Here is a 15749-nt window from a genome sequence, read left to right as displayed (position 1 = left end):
GGGGCTTCTGGGACAGGAAGAGCACCGTGTCCCGGAGGGCGGCTTGGGCGACTCTTCAAGCTGGCTTTGAATTGTTACCGCCCTCCCGGTTGGTCGCGTGGGTGATTCTTTCCTCTCTCTGCCAACTCTTTGATTTCGCTTTGTTGTATTTTTGTAAAGTGATTCCATCAGTGTTTCTTTCTTTCTTTTTTGGTACCAGAGATTGAACCGAGGGACACTTAACCACTGAGCCACAGCCCAGCCCTTATTTTTTAATTTGCGACCCTAAAGTTGCTTAGGGCCTCACTTAGCTGCTGGAGTTGACGGCTCCCGTCAGGGTTTTGTGTTTTGCCTTGTTTTAAACAATGAACTCTCAGAAATGTTAATGGAAGGTAATTAAGAAAATGAGGGTCAGCAGCCCGGCGTGGTGGCGGCGCACTCCTGTAATCAATCCCAGCGAGTCAAGAGGCTGAGGCAGGAGCATCTCAAGTTCAAGCTAGCCTCAGCAGTTTAAGGAGGACTTAAGCAATTCGGTGAAACCCTGTCTCAAAATAAAAAGGACTGGGGATGTGGCTCTGTGGTACATGGGTTAAATCCTTGTTTCAAAAATATAAACATTTTATTTTGTTTTTTAGTTGTAGATGGACACAATACCTTCATTTTATTTTGTATGGTGTCGCGGATTGAACCCAGTACCTCACGCATGCTAGGCAAGTGCTCCACCACTGAGCCACAACTTAGGCCCGACAAGTTTTCTTTGTTTTGTTTTGTTTTTAAAGCGGGCTATAGGGCTGGGGTTGGAGCTCGGTGGTAGAGCTCTTGCCTAGCATGTCTGAGGCACTGGGTTCCATTCTTAGCACTGCATATAAATAAATAAATAAAAGGTCCATCAACAACTAAAAATATATTCTTTTAAAAAAGTGGGCTGGAATGTAGCTCCGTGTTAAAAAAGCGCTTGCCTTTCTTGCGCAAAGCGATCCTGGGCTCCAAAATTAAAAAGTTAAAAAAAAAAAAAAAAAGTAGAATCAACTGGGGAGGCTGAGGCAGGAGATTGGCAGGTTCAAGGCCAGCCTCAGCAATTTACCAAAAACCTGTCTCAAAAGTAAAAAAGCTGGGCGCCAGCCTGTAATCCCAGTGACTGGGAAAGCTGAGGCAGGAGGATCATAAGTTCCAGCCAGCCTTCACCTCAGCAACTTAGGGATATCCTGTCTCCTATAATAAAAAAAATCAAAAGGACTGGGGTTGTAGTTCAGTGATAGAGAGCCCATGGGTTCAATCCCCAGTTTCCCCCTATAAAATACTGTATAGATTATCTTGAGCTAGCTTTGCTATCAACATAAACTGGATACATTTTATCTTCCCACAGTGTCAGAATAAATTTACAAGTTACATTAATTTCATCCACTTCAATTCACAGAAACATAGTTCACTTGGTGTTGTGACTGAGGGTATAACAGGTTCTTTTATTCCATTCCAATCTTAATTACTAACAACTAAAACATTGACGTCACACATCACACTTTACAGGATATATAAGTTACAGAATGGCTAAGAAAGGCTCAGAGAAGCCAGGTGTAGTGGCACACATCTCTAATCTCAGCTACTTGGGAGGCTGAGGCAGGAGAATCACAGATTTAAAGCCAGCCTCAGCAATTCAGTGGGACTGTCTCAAAAAAAAAAAAAAAAGGGCTGGGAATGTAGTGCATCCTCTAGGTTCAATCAAAAAAAAAAAAAAAAAAGTGGGGAATGGGTTCTGGTATAGTGGCTCAGCGGTAGAGCACTCGCCTGGCATGTGCAAGGCACTGGGTTTGATTCTCAGCACCACATAAAAGTAAACAAAGGTATTGTGTCCAACTACAATTCAGAAAAATAAAATTTTAAAAAGGTTTAGGGGATCACAGAGTTTTAAGAGGCAGTTCCAAGAACAAAGGCAAAGACCAGATACAAATGCAAGCGATCAGAAAAGTTTCTAATCAGGAACCAGCCAAAAAACTTACTGGTGTGTGAGAGCTGTTTGGGGGCATGGAACTGGATCTAGGTGTGGGTATTGACTGTAGGCAGTTCCAAAGTGGGCCATGGCGAGCAGGGGGATCTTGCTGTGCTGGAGCCCTGGGAACAGAATCAGGAGTTCAATGCCTGTTAAACCTCATGAGTTTGTGTGTACCACTGTGTCCAGTCTTAGGGTGTGTCTCCTTTTATGTGTTATGAGGGAGTTACATCTTGTGAGCTCAATAAGCTCCTATATCTGGTGTTTCTGATATGATTTGATATGTCCAAGAGTCCATGTGTTCCTTATTTAATATGGTAAGTAGGCAGGAATAAATTATTAACTGTGCCTTATAGTTGGGCTGAGCAGATGGTGATTGTTTATTTGTATAAAAAAAGTATAGAGTCATTCCACCATGGCACTTGTACTCAAATGGAGGAACTCATGGCAAACTGCTATTTTGTAAAATGGACCACCTTGGGGCTAGATACAGCCTGAAATTGTTGTTCTATATATCATGGAGTAACTCAGACCAGGCAGGACACAGCCTTCTCTCTACATTTTGACTAAGGATCTTTGCCCTCCTACACACCACCATCCTGACTGTCAAAACATATTTTATCTTTACATGGATCAAACAGGTTTTTTATTTTTATTTTTTAATCAAACAGGTTTTAAATTCTTTATAAGAACTTACCATTCACTTTTCTAGTATCTTGTTTGTTTTGTTTCTGGGCATTGAACCTGGGGCCTGGAACCTGCTAAGTACTTGTTGACCACTAAGCTACAACTGCAGCAGGAATCAAACTCACAGCATTGTGCTCTACCACTGAGTTACAACCAAGCCAAAGTATTTATTAATGTTCTGAGTTTATCAAATTCCTTTCATGCACATAATGTGTGTCTGTGTTCTCATGAACTACTAGAGATTTACCCCAAGGGCACTTTATCACTGAGTTAACCCCCAGCCCTACTCTCTAAATTGCATAACTGGCCTCGTATTCTCAAATTTGTGATCCTCTTGCCTGAGCCTCCATAGTCTGTGGAACTGCAGGTATGCACTGCCAGATCTGGCTATACATTTTTTTTTAAATCCAGCAAAGGAAGTTCAAGGGATCCTCCCTAAATGTCTTTGATTTCTATATGTATTCAAAATACCAGGGTTAGGCATGTAGCTCAGTGGTAGGGCACATGGTTGGCATGTGTGAGGCCCTAGTGTACACACACATGCACACACAGAATTGGGGGAAAGAAGAATGCGTGATATTGGTCAAAGAGTACAAATATAGTAACTGTAGTGGTTACGTTTACCTAGAATGTGGTGATAATTTCAGGATGCATATCAAAATATCAATTTGTACATAGTAAATATACGTATTTTTCCCAGGCATGGTGCACATGCCTGTAACCCCAGTGACTCTGGAGGCTGAGGTAGGAAGACTGCAAGTTTGAGGGTATCCTGGGCAATTTAGTGACACTAGTGACACCCTATTTCTTTTTTTTTTTTTAATTTTTTTAAAGAGAGAGAGAAAGAGAGAGAATTTTAATATTTATTTTTTAGTTTTCGGCAGACACAACATCTTTGTTTGTATGTGGTGCTGAGGATCGAACCCGGGCCGCACGCATGCCAGGCGAGCGCGCTACCGCTTGAGCCACATCCCCAGCCCCAATGACACCCTATTTCAAGACAAAAAAATAAAAAGGCTTCTCTCTCTATTTCCTGGCTGCTATGTCCTGAGCACTTTTCCACCCACATGCCCTTCCACCATTGATGTTCTGCCTCTCCTCAGGTCCAGAACTATGGACCATGGACTGAACCTCTGAAACCATGATCCAAAATAAACTTTTCCTCTTAAAAAAATACACACACACACACACACACACACACACACACACACACATATATATATATATATATATATATATATGATGGAAATAAGTATCTCATGTGGAGATTTATGAGATAGGATATATATATATATATATATATATATATATATATATATATATCCAGATATGGTGGCATAAATAACTTGAGAGGCTGAGGCAGGAGAATTGCAAGTTCAAAGCCAGCCTCAGCAACTTAATGAGACCTAAGAAACTTAGTGAGACCTTGTCTCAAATAAATAAAAAGAGCTGGGGTTGTGGCTCAGTGGTAAAGTGCTCCTGGGTTGATCCTCAGTACCCCCCCACACAGTGTGTGTGTGTGTGTGTGTGCATGCATAATTCTTTTGGAGTTGGGTGTTTCAACCTAGGATCTCATGCATCTGTACAATTTTATATATGCAAAATTAACTTACCATAAGATAAATAACTGTTTTTGTGGGGGGCTAGGGATCAAACCCAGGGCAGTCTACTATTGAGCTGCACCCCCAGCCCTTTCATTTTTGAGACAGGATCTCACCAAGTTGCTCATGCTGACCTCAAATTTATGATCCTACTGCCTCAGCCTCCCAAGTGACTGGGTTTATAGGCATGTAATCCACTGTGCCTGGCCCAAAACCTTTTCTTCAGTAATTCTTGGAACTTCTCTATGACCAAATAAAAAAGTTTTAAATGATTAGTAATCACATTTCCAATTTGAATAATATATTTTGGAGTTGTCACGTGGGATAAACACATGTGGACGAGATCTATCAGGGGCTTCGCTTTTGTAAATATATTTCTGAGTGTTTGTGCTTTATTATTTGTTAATTATTTAAGATATTAAGATTTAGTGTGGTTTAATTGAGATACTAACACTTAGGGTGGCCGTTTAGCGTGGCTTGGATGCCTCTGTACAGAAAATCCCTCCAATGAGATGCTGGCCGTTTCCCCCGTACCCACCCCCCCAAATGCTTAACTTCTAGAATCAAGGAATTTCAAATTAAAAACTAACCACTTTCTGGGGCTGGGATTGTGGCTCAGGGGTAGAGTGCTCGCCTAGCATGCATGAGGCACTGGGTTCGATTCTCAGCACCACATACAAATAAATTAATTAATTTAAAAAAAACTAACCACTTTCCACTCAGGTTGGTAATATTAGAGATATTATCAAGAGTTTTGGTAAATGAAGAGTTTCCTTCGTGTTGAAAAATAAAGATTTAAAACAGGAATGCTACATTTAAAATCCATTCTTAAAGAAATAAAAGCACCAATAAATAGAGATAAACAAGTATGACCCTATATATTACAGAATTGTTGTAGTGGCAAAAGTTGCAACCATTCCAGTGGTACCTGCCTATAATCCCAGCAACCCAGGAGACTGAGACAGGAGAATCACAAGTTTGAGGCCAGCCTGAGCAACTTAGTGAAGCCCTAAGCAACTTAATGAGAACCTGTTTTAAAAATAAAAAAGGACTAGGGTGTATGTAGCTCAGTGGTAAAGCTCCTCGGTGTTCAATCCCCAGTACCTCCCCTCAAAAAAATTTAAAAAAATTAAAGATATATCTAAAAAGAACCAAAAAAATAAAGAAAGATGTAACAAAAGATATAAAAATCTCAAGAAGATGCAGGCAGAGATTGAAGTTATGCTGCCACAAACCAGGCAATGTCTGGAATAAATAAAATTTAGAGCCTTCATAGGGAGTGTGGGCCTGCTGAAACTCTGCCTATAGAATGTGAACAAGTAAATTTCTATTGTTTTAAGCCAGAAAGTTGGTAGTAATTTGTTTTATTTTTAAATATTTTTTCATTGTAGACAGACACAATACCTTATTTTTATTTACTTATTTTTATGTAGTTCTGAGGATCGAACCCAGTGCCTCACATATGCTAGGCAAGTACTCCACCACTGAGCCACAACCCCAGCCCAGTTTGTGTTCATTTGTTGTGGCAGCTCCCAGAAACAAATACACCCCATATCCCTTACTTATGTGTATGTGTGTTCATACATGTTTGCATGAGCACTAAGAGAAATATGTAGCTATTGACATTGGTTTGCTCAGGAGAATGAGATAAGTTTGTTGAGGGGTGTATTTAGTTGGAAAGTTAATTTTTTTCTTTGTAATTATTTTTTTCTTCATTTTACCTGACTGTGTGAAATGGCATTTGGTAATTGTCAATAAAAAATGACCATAGTATCTCAGAAAACTTGGAATGGCTCCACCATTTGACTCAGCTATCCCACTCCTCAGTTTATACCCTAAGGAATTAAAATCCACATACTATTGTGATGCCTCCACGTCAATGTTTATAGCAGCTCAATTCACAATAACTAAATTATGGAACCAACCTAGGTACCCTTCAACAGATGAATGGGAAAGAAAAGGTGGTACATATACACAATGGAATATTACTCAGCCTTGAAGAAGAATGAAATTATGGCATTTGCACTATGATCCATAGTGGGGGATGAGGGGAGAGGGAGGGAGATAGGGAAGAATGAAGGAACTTTGGTTTGTATAAAGGGGAGTGAGGGCAGGGGTGGGGCTGTGGGGATGGGAAGAACAGTAGAATGAGACAGACAGTAGAATGAGACAGACAGTATTACCCTATACACATAGTAGTATGATTACACTACTGGAGTTACTCTGTACCATGTACAGCCAGAGGAATGAGAAGTTGGGCTCCATTTGTGTACAATATGTCAAAATTCATTCTACTATAAAATAAATAAATTAATTAAAGAAAAGAAATTGGAGTTCAAGGAAACAAATAATCATTGTTGTTGGGTCAATTGTATATCCATATAGAAAAGAAATATCCCCCATCCTACAAGGCAGGAAACAAAACTGTATTCATACAATGAATGAATGTTTTAATAAAACTCATATTATCTGATAAATGTGACATTAAAAATGTTGACTTCCCTTTTCTACAAGAAACAGGGACAAACTGAATGGACTGCATGTGGAGATTTTTGTTTCACATCCTTCTGTTTTCTATTGAATCTCAAAATTTTAAGACTAGAAAGAACCCAGAAAGGTCACTGGATGCACAACTATATCCCCTTGCTTCCAAGTGTGGCCCTTGGATCCACAGCACTGGCATCCTCTGAGAGACTGTTAGAAATGCAGCATCCTCAGGCCCACCTCAGATCCAGCAAATCAGAAACTGCTTCTGTACAAGACCCTCATGTAATCTGTATGCACAGTTGTATCTGAATTTGAGAAGAACTCATCTAGGCTACAGAAAGATTAGTGGCATGGGTGGTGATGGTGGCTGAGAACCAGAATGGCTTTGGCTGACAGGCCAAGCCTGGGTGGCATGCTCCCCCCTAGAAGAAGGCAGGGCCCTTGAACTTGTGGACCGAGAGCTAGGAAATAAATTAAGGTACTATTATTAGAAGAACAGGGAATGGATGACAAGCAAGCAAACCAAAAAATGTTTCCAAGAGTGACCACTATTAGGGATGAGTCAGATCAATGAGAAGTGACTTGGGGATATTTACTGCATCTACAGAGAAGGGGAGGCTCTTTGTTGTAAGGTTATAAATAGAATATGGATAGAATATAAACCTACAACTACAACTAGGAGAGCTTAGAGAAAGTCTTGCCTGAGAACAAAGCAACCCCCAAAGACGTAGGGCTGAGAAATGTGAAGAGACAAGTCCTCACGATCTTAATTGTGTCCCTGAAATACAGCCCCTAACTCTAGGAAGCCCCATTCGCACTCTTCTAATAGATTATGCATGCACCCCAGGAAGCTGTTGAACAACTTGGTAGCTCTCCCTCAAATCATCTATGCCTGAAGCACATTTTGACCCTGGACCTTTGTTACACATGCCAATAAATGTCTTGACTTTTTTTTTTTTTTTTAAATAAGGTGCTGAGGATTGAACCCAGTGCCTCAAATGTGCTAGGCAAGCAAGTACTCTACCACTGAGCCATAACCACAGCCCAATGTCTTTAACTTTTTTTTTCCAGCTTAAATTAGTTTGATGTAGATTTTCTGTGACTTGCTATTGAAAGACTGCTAACATCCACAGTGTGAACTTTCAAAACAATAATGTTCATGTCCAGACTGAAATCATTTTCCTTTCAAAAACAGACTCTGATATGGCCTAGAGAGGGATGGGGACAGGGAAAAAGACCTTAGGGATATGCTCTCTTATGTACTGCTGGGCAGGTATAAAGGAAAAAAATCCTATTGAGGAGGGCAATTTGGCAAGCTCTACTCATACAAGAAAGTACATGCCTTTTGACTGAGCAATTCCATTTGTGCCATCTGATTCTATAAATCAGCACGTGCGCTCAAAGATGCATGTTCAAGGATATACCATTAACTGTTGCTGAGATGGCAAAAAAAAAAATTGTACAATCCAAACATTCAACAATTAAAACCTGGCTAAATAAGCAATGGTCCATCTAAATAATGCCATGTTCTGTTCTGTAGCTACTGAAAAAGGATATGGCAGCTCTACATGTGCTCTTCTAGAACAATCCCTAAGATCATTTTTTAAAATAAATTTAACCTTTATTTATTTAAAAAAAAAGAAAAGAAATAAACTGTGCTTTCTTCTCACACCATATACAAAAATTAATTCAAGATGGACACAGGTTATGTGCAAATTAAAAGGACAGTGCTGTTTTTTTTTTTTTTTTTTTCAGGGCTGAGGATCGAACCCAGTGCCTCGCATGTGGTAGGCAAGCACTCCACCATTGAACTACAACCCCAGCCTCTTATTTTTTTTATAAGGAGAAAAGGTTTATCTTGGCTCACAGTTTTGGAGATTCCAGTCAATGATTGATCAGCCAAATTGCATGGGGCTGTGATGAGGCAGCACATCTTGGCAGAAGTGTTTGGCAGAGCAAAACACCACTCACCTCACTTCCAGGAAGGAGAGAGGTGGGTCTGGGAGAGATAGATATCAGGGACCCACAGTTAATTCCCTTCAAGGGTCTGTCTCCAGGGCTTGAAGGCTCCCTCCTAAGTCCCACCTCTTCCAGTTTCTACCATCTCCCAATATCACCAAACTGGGAACCAAGCTTTTAACACAGGGGCTTCTGGGGTACATTCTGATAGACCCAACCTGATCTTTTCTTAAAATTGGGCATCTCGCCACAAAGCCATGAAAAGATAATTTCGGCTTTACTATAAATTACTGCAAATTCTGAACCTGCTTGGAATGCCTGTCCATGCCTTGAACTCACCCATGCCTGGCTCTCTGACCAGATAGCAGCCCTTTCTGAAACTTTAGTGACACCTCATAAATATTGGCCTTCCCTGGCCAGACAACGACCCTCTCTGAGGCTCTAATGGTCCCCATAAATTCTGATGTTGGGGCCAGCAAAAAATGTAAACTACCATTAGTGTGATGCTTGTCAGAGTTCTGTTATCTGTAACCCCCCCTTGTGTAACTTTCTGGGCTATAAAGCTGGGCTGCAGGAAAACTGGGGTGCTGTCTTGTTCCCGCCGTTTTGGGAGGGAGAGGCAGCCCGGCCGGTCGAAATAATAAGCTTGCTTTAATTTGATTTTAATTGGAGTCAGTGGTCTTTTCTTGCGTCCTGGTCTAACAATTCCAGATCCAAATGCTAGTAATTCTAAAAGGCTTCTCAACTCTCCATTTGTACCCACTCCTCCTGTCTCTCTTCCTCAGCAGGGGCGCCTAATCTAAGTGGATGCAGGTCAGATTTACTTTAGGAAAAGAAGTCTACTATGCTATTTCTTAGCACACACATTTACCTGTGCATAGCTTAGGGGTAGAGTGCCCCTAGTGCCCCCGCGTCAGTCATCAGTCTGAGATTTTTTTTGTAAGGACATGGGGAAAAAAGTGAGAGAAAAAGAAGGGGAGCCAGGTACAGTGGCCCAGCACTTTAAGAGAAAATATCTTTTAAAAGAGAATATCTTGCTGGTCATGGTGGTACATGCCTGTAATCCCAGCATCTCAAGAGGCTGAGACAGGAGGATTACAAGCTCAAAACCAGCCTCAGGGGACTTGTGGTATAGTTCAATTGGTAGAGTGCTTGCTTTGAATGCACAAGGCCCTGGGTTCGATCTCCAGCACCAAAAATTACACCAAAAAAAAAAAAAAAAACTGGCCTCAGCAAAAATACAAAATAGGGCTGAGGATGTGGCATGGCTCACTGGTGAAATGCCCCTAAGTTCAATCCCTGGTATCAATTTAAAAAAAGAGAGAGAACATCTTCATGGTCTGAGCTTAGGTTTCCCGCGAGTTCTCCCGGGGGTTCGGGGAGATTGGACAGAGCCCGGTGGAGGGAGTGTGTTCCTGGAGGAGCCGCGTGGATGGCATTTGGGAGAGTTCCCGGGGAGTGTGCGAGGAATGCTGTGGGAGTTAAATAAAATAAAGGAAATAAAGTTTGTTCCTGCTTGAGTGGCTCGTGATTTGTGCCCAGCCAGACTGCGGCAGTTTTTAAAGTAAGCACAACATAAATAACACTGAACAAAGTAAAAGATAAATTCAAGAGCATTAATAAGGTTGGTTAAGGGCTGGGGATGTGGCCCAGTGGTAGAGTGGAGAGCTTAGTATGTGTGAGGCCCTGGGTTTGATACCCAAAACCATACCACAAAACAAAACAGAGCAAAACAAACAAAAAACACCATTAAGAAAGTGAAAAGTTTCCAAGTACAGTGGGCAGGAGGATTGCAAGTTCAAGGCCAATCTTAGCAACTTAGAACTTGTCCCAAAATGAAAATTTTAAAAAGGGGATGTAGCTTAGGGATAGAGTGTCCTTAGTTTCAATCCCCAGTACTGGGGGAAGGGGAGGATTAAAATAAAGGAAAGATGTTTTCTAAGAAACTTCTATTTAGAATTTAATGTCAAGTCTCTTTTAGCTGCTGCTGCTTCTTCTTCTTCTTCTTCTTCTTTTTTTTTTTTTTCATTTTACCAGATTTTCTGAAATGAGGAAGCACTGCAGTTTGGGGGTTTGAAATGTTGGTAGACACAAATCAAACATTCACCTAATTCCTTCATGATTTGCCTTATCATGTATTTGTATGTATAAGATTTAGTCTTAAAAATAAATAAGATTTAGTCTTAGCCTTGTAATAAGAGGGTTGAACACCTATTGTTTTAGTTGGCCCAGAAATCATTTTCCCTTTGGCAATGAGCCTCAATTTCTTTGGAGGAACTACCAATTGGTTATAGGATGTAGTCTTGATTTTATCATCAATGTAGGCAACCTGCCTTCCCCTTGCTGAGAGTTGGAAACATAACCCAAATTAGTTCAGTTGGTAGCACTCTGACATAAAGACTATACATAGTTGTCAAATTTTCAACTTGATTAGCAGCAGCACTGTGAGAAAAAAAAAAAAAAACTTTACAGCGCCTACTCATAAGGAACCTGGAGCTATTCCCATTCTTGATCTTTCTAGAACTTTGAATCTTCAAGTTTTCCTTGACTCTGGAGTCTTACCCATTCGAATATTTTGTTATTAATAAATTAATCTCATTCTGTTCCTTGCAAACAAAAATTCTAATATGAAATCAGAGGTTTTCTGTGTGAGTGTGTGTGTGTTTTTTTTGTTTTGTTTTGTTTTGTTTTTGGTACCATGGATTGAACCCAGGGGTGCTTTAAGCACTGAGCCATATCCTTAGCCCTTTCTATTTTTATGTTGAGATAGGGTCTCACTAAATTGCTGAAGCTGGCATTGAACTGGTGATCCCCCTGCCTCAGCCTCCCAAATTGCTGGGAATAGAGGTATGTGCCATCACACTTGGCTGGTATGGTACTTCTTCAAGCATATATACATGGTAGTGTACACATGTAATCCCAATCACTTGGGAAGCTGAGGTAGGAGGATCAAAAGTTCAAGGTCAGCCCTGGCAACTTATCGGGACCATGTCTCAAAATTGTAGAGAACTCTGGGTTCAAAGCACAGTACCAAAAAAAAAAAAAACAACCAATCTGACTCTATATTGTGTATTCATAGGCTACTCTAATAGTCACCTTTAGTGATTCAAGGTCAAATGAGACTTTGAACAACAGAAAGTAGCTTTCCCCAGCCCCAGTACTGGTGATGGAATACAAGGCCTTGTACTTGCCAGCAAGTGCTCTACCACTAAGTCACATTCCTAGCTCTTTTTGTTTTGAGACAGGATCTCACTTAACTTGCCCAGTCTGACCTAGAATTTGAGATCCTCCTGCTTTAGTCGCTGGGATACAGGTATGCATCACTCCAACAACAACAAAAGTCTAATAATGAGTCTTTGTCATGTAGTAAATGCTTATAAAAATATGCAATAGGGCTGGGAGTGTTGGCTCATGGTTGTGATCCCAGTGACTGAGGATTGCAAGTTTGAAGCCATTCTCAGCAACTTAGGGAGGCCCTAATCAACTTCAGTGAAACCCTATCACAAAAACTAAAAAGAGGGTTGGGGTTGTAGCTCAGTGGTAGAGTGCTGGCCTAGCATGTGTAAAGTATTGGGTTCAATTCTCAGCAACGCATATAAATAAGTAAAATAAAGGTCCATTGACAACTAAAAAAAAAAAAAAATTAAAAAAAAACTAAACTAAAAAGAACTGGAGATGTGGCTCAACTGTGTTCTATTCCCAGTACCAAAAAAAAAAAAGGGGGGGGGAATTAAATAGGATTGTCAATTATAGCCAGATTGGTAGGGAAATTTCTTGTAAACACACAAGTATGAAAAAAAGCTCAATAATAAAACTATGCTGCCTGTGGAGAAGGAATATAGTTTTATGGTAGAGTGCTTGCTTAGCACAAGTGAGGCCCTACGTTCAATCCCCAGTACCACAAAACCAAAAAACAAGCAAACAAAACTATGTTGTCCTTAAAGAAACATTTCTATATTATATCCAGTAAGAAAAGTCATACACAGTTGGCAAAGTAGCAAAAATAGTATGTGGCATGGAAAATATTTCTACAAATTATTATATCAAATTAGGAAAATCTCAATTTTCTCTTGGCAAATGATCCAATTGTAGACTAATCTATGAAGTTCTAATGTGCATTAGATTATTTGTGCTACAGAAACATCTATTTTCTCTCTCCCAATACTGGGAACTGAACCCAGGGGTGCTCTACCATTGAGCCACATCTCCAGTTCTTTTTGTTTTTTGAGACAAGTATCGATAATTTGCCCAGGCTGGGCTGAAATTTGTGATCCTCTTGTCTCAGCCTCACTACCTAGATTTATAGGAATAGGACACCAGGCCTGGTTATTCATGGACTTTATAGGGAAGTGTGTTTGAGCATACTTTTTAAATATTTATTTCTTAGTTTTAGGTGGACACATGTCTTTATTTTACATTTATGTGGTGCTGAGGATCGAACCCAGTGCCTCATGCATGCTAGGCGAGCACTCTACCACTGAGCCACGATCCCAGCCCCAGACTTTTGTCATTCTTCTTTTTCAGTGATATTTTTATGATTTGGCCATCTCTAAAGATAATAATTCTAACATTTAGTTACCATATAACAAGTACATTAGTAGAGAAAGTTGTAGGAGGCAGGTTTTTTGGTTTTGGTACCAGGGATTGAACCCAGGGGCATTAACACTGAGCCATATCCCCGGCTATAATTGACAGTCCTATTTAATCCCCCTTTTGTGGTACCAGGGATAGAAGACAAGTGCTTAACCATTAAGCCACATCCCCAGTTTTTTTTTTTTTTAATTTAATTCAGAGACAAGTTCTTTCTCAGTTGCTCAGAGGTTCCCTAAATTGCTGAGGCTGGCTTTGAACTTCCAATCCTCTTACCTCAGCCTCCGAGCCACTGGGATTATAGGCATGTGCCACCATGCCCAACCAAGGAGGCGGTTTAATAGATGTTCTGAACTGATTGATAACTATAGTAGACTTTTTTTTTTTTTTGACGGTACTAGGAATTGAATTTTTCTTTGTTGGAATTGCTTTAATGGGTCCTCATCACCAAAAGGAATTAGAATTAATCTAAAGAAGTTAACATGCTCCCTGTTTAGGTTATATCACTGCTAGAAAACCCTGATACAGAGGATAAAACAAAAATATCATATTCTTTCAAAGTTAATTTTTTTTTTATTAGGTTTCACTTTAGGGATATTTTTCGAAGTACACTAGTTTTGAAGCAGACTGTAGATTCAAAGCTAAGGTACTACATGGTACTGCCTTGAACAGAAAAGCTTTCTTTACAAGGTAGAACTTGAATCTTTTTCTTCTTTTGAAACAGGGTCTTGCTATGTCACCGAGGCTGGCCTTGAACTTGTCATCTTCCTGCTTTTCAGGTAGCTGGGATAATAGGCAAGCATCACTGTGCTTAAAAGGGATTTTTTTTTTTTTTTTTTGCTGTGCGAGGGATTGAACATAGGGCCTCTCACCTGTGAAATGAGTGCTCAACCACTGAGCTACATCCCCAGCCCTTGAAAAGAATCTTATACAAAAAAGATTGTGAATTTTTGGAAGTGGGTAAACTATTCTCATCTGTAAAAATATAAAGAAAAAGAACAAAAATGCATATTTTAAAAGTTAGGAAATAATATAATTTTTTAAAGCCAGAAAAATATCAGTGATCAATTTTCCCTTTTAGCTTAATTTTTCACAAACAGGCTACTGTTTGATAAATGGATCACAATTTCTTATACATGCCACTAATAAAAAAAATTTTTTCAGAAAGAAGCAAGCGAGCAAAAATAAACCTTTTTTAAGTAAAGAAAAAAAAAAAGAATCAAGTAACTTGTGAAACTGACTCAGTACACCTTATTTTCAACAGGACTCATGAAAATTGCTAAGGATAATGCACTACCTCCTTTTGAGGATGATGTAAGACAGTTTTTAATTTAAAAAAAAATTTAAGTCAAGCTGAGCGGGGTGGCCTATAATCTCAGCAACTCCGGAGGCTAAGGCAGGAGGATTTTGAGTTCAAAGCCAGCCTCAGCAGATTAGCAAGGTACTTAGCAACTTAGCAAGACCCTGTCTCTAAATAAAATATAAAAAAGGGCTGGGGATGTGGTTCAGTGGTTAAGCACCCTTGAGTTCAATCCCGGGTACAAAAAAAAAAAAAATTAAGTCAGCTGGGCACAGTGGTGCATGCCTGTAATCCCAGTGGCTCTAGAGGTTGAGGCAGGAGGATCACGAGTTCAAAGCCAGCCTTAGCAAAAGCAAGGTACTAAGCAACACAGTGAGGCCCTGTCTCTAAATAAAATAAAAAACAAAAAATGGGGTTGTGGCTTAGTGGTGGAGTGCCCTGAGTTCAATCCCTGGTACCCCCCTCAAAAAAAAAAAAAAAAAAAGAATTAAGAAAATTGCTACTAGGGATTAAACCCAGGGGTGATTTACCACTGAATCACACCCCAAGTCCTTTTTATTTATTTTTGTACTGGGGTTTGAACCGAGGGGTGTTTAACCACTGAGCCACATCCCCAGCCCCTTTTTAAAAAATATTTTTTAGTTGTAGACGGACACAATACCTATATTTTATTTATTTACTTTTATGTGGTGCTGAAGATTGAACCCAGAGCCTCACATGTGCTAGGCAAGTGCTCTACCACTGAGCCACAACTACAGCACCCTCCCAGCCATTTTTTATATTTTATCTAGAGACAGGGTCTTGCTGAGTTGCTTAGGGCCTAAGTTGCTGAGGCTGGTTTTGAATTCACAATCCTCCTGCCTCAGCCTCCCAAGCCATTGGGATTATAGATGTCTGCCACCACCAGCTCCTTTTTATTTTTTGAGATAGGGTTTCATTAAAATGCTGAGGTTGGTCTTGAACTTGGGATCCTCCTGCCTTAGCCTCTAGAGTTGCTGGGATCACAGGCAAACATCACCATGTCTGGCTAAGACAGTATTTTTTAAATTTGGGGGGATATCAGGGATTGAACTCAGGGACACTTAATCACTGAGCCACATCCTCAGCCCTGTTTTGTAATTTATTTCGAGTCGGGGTCTCAGTGAGTTGCTTAGCGTCT

This window comes from Marmota monax, unplaced genomic scaffold (assembly GCF_021218885.2).
Source record: "Marmota monax isolate L192 unplaced genomic scaffold, Marmota_monax_Labrador192_F-V1.1 WCK01_AAM20220418_F8-fsc00018, whole genome shotgun sequence".
In the NCBI taxonomy this organism is placed as follows: Eukaryota; Metazoa; Chordata; class Mammalia; order Rodentia; family Sciuridae; genus Marmota; species Marmota monax.
The sequence above is the reverse complement of the archived record's forward strand: the minus strand, read 5'-3'. Positions refer to the sequence as shown.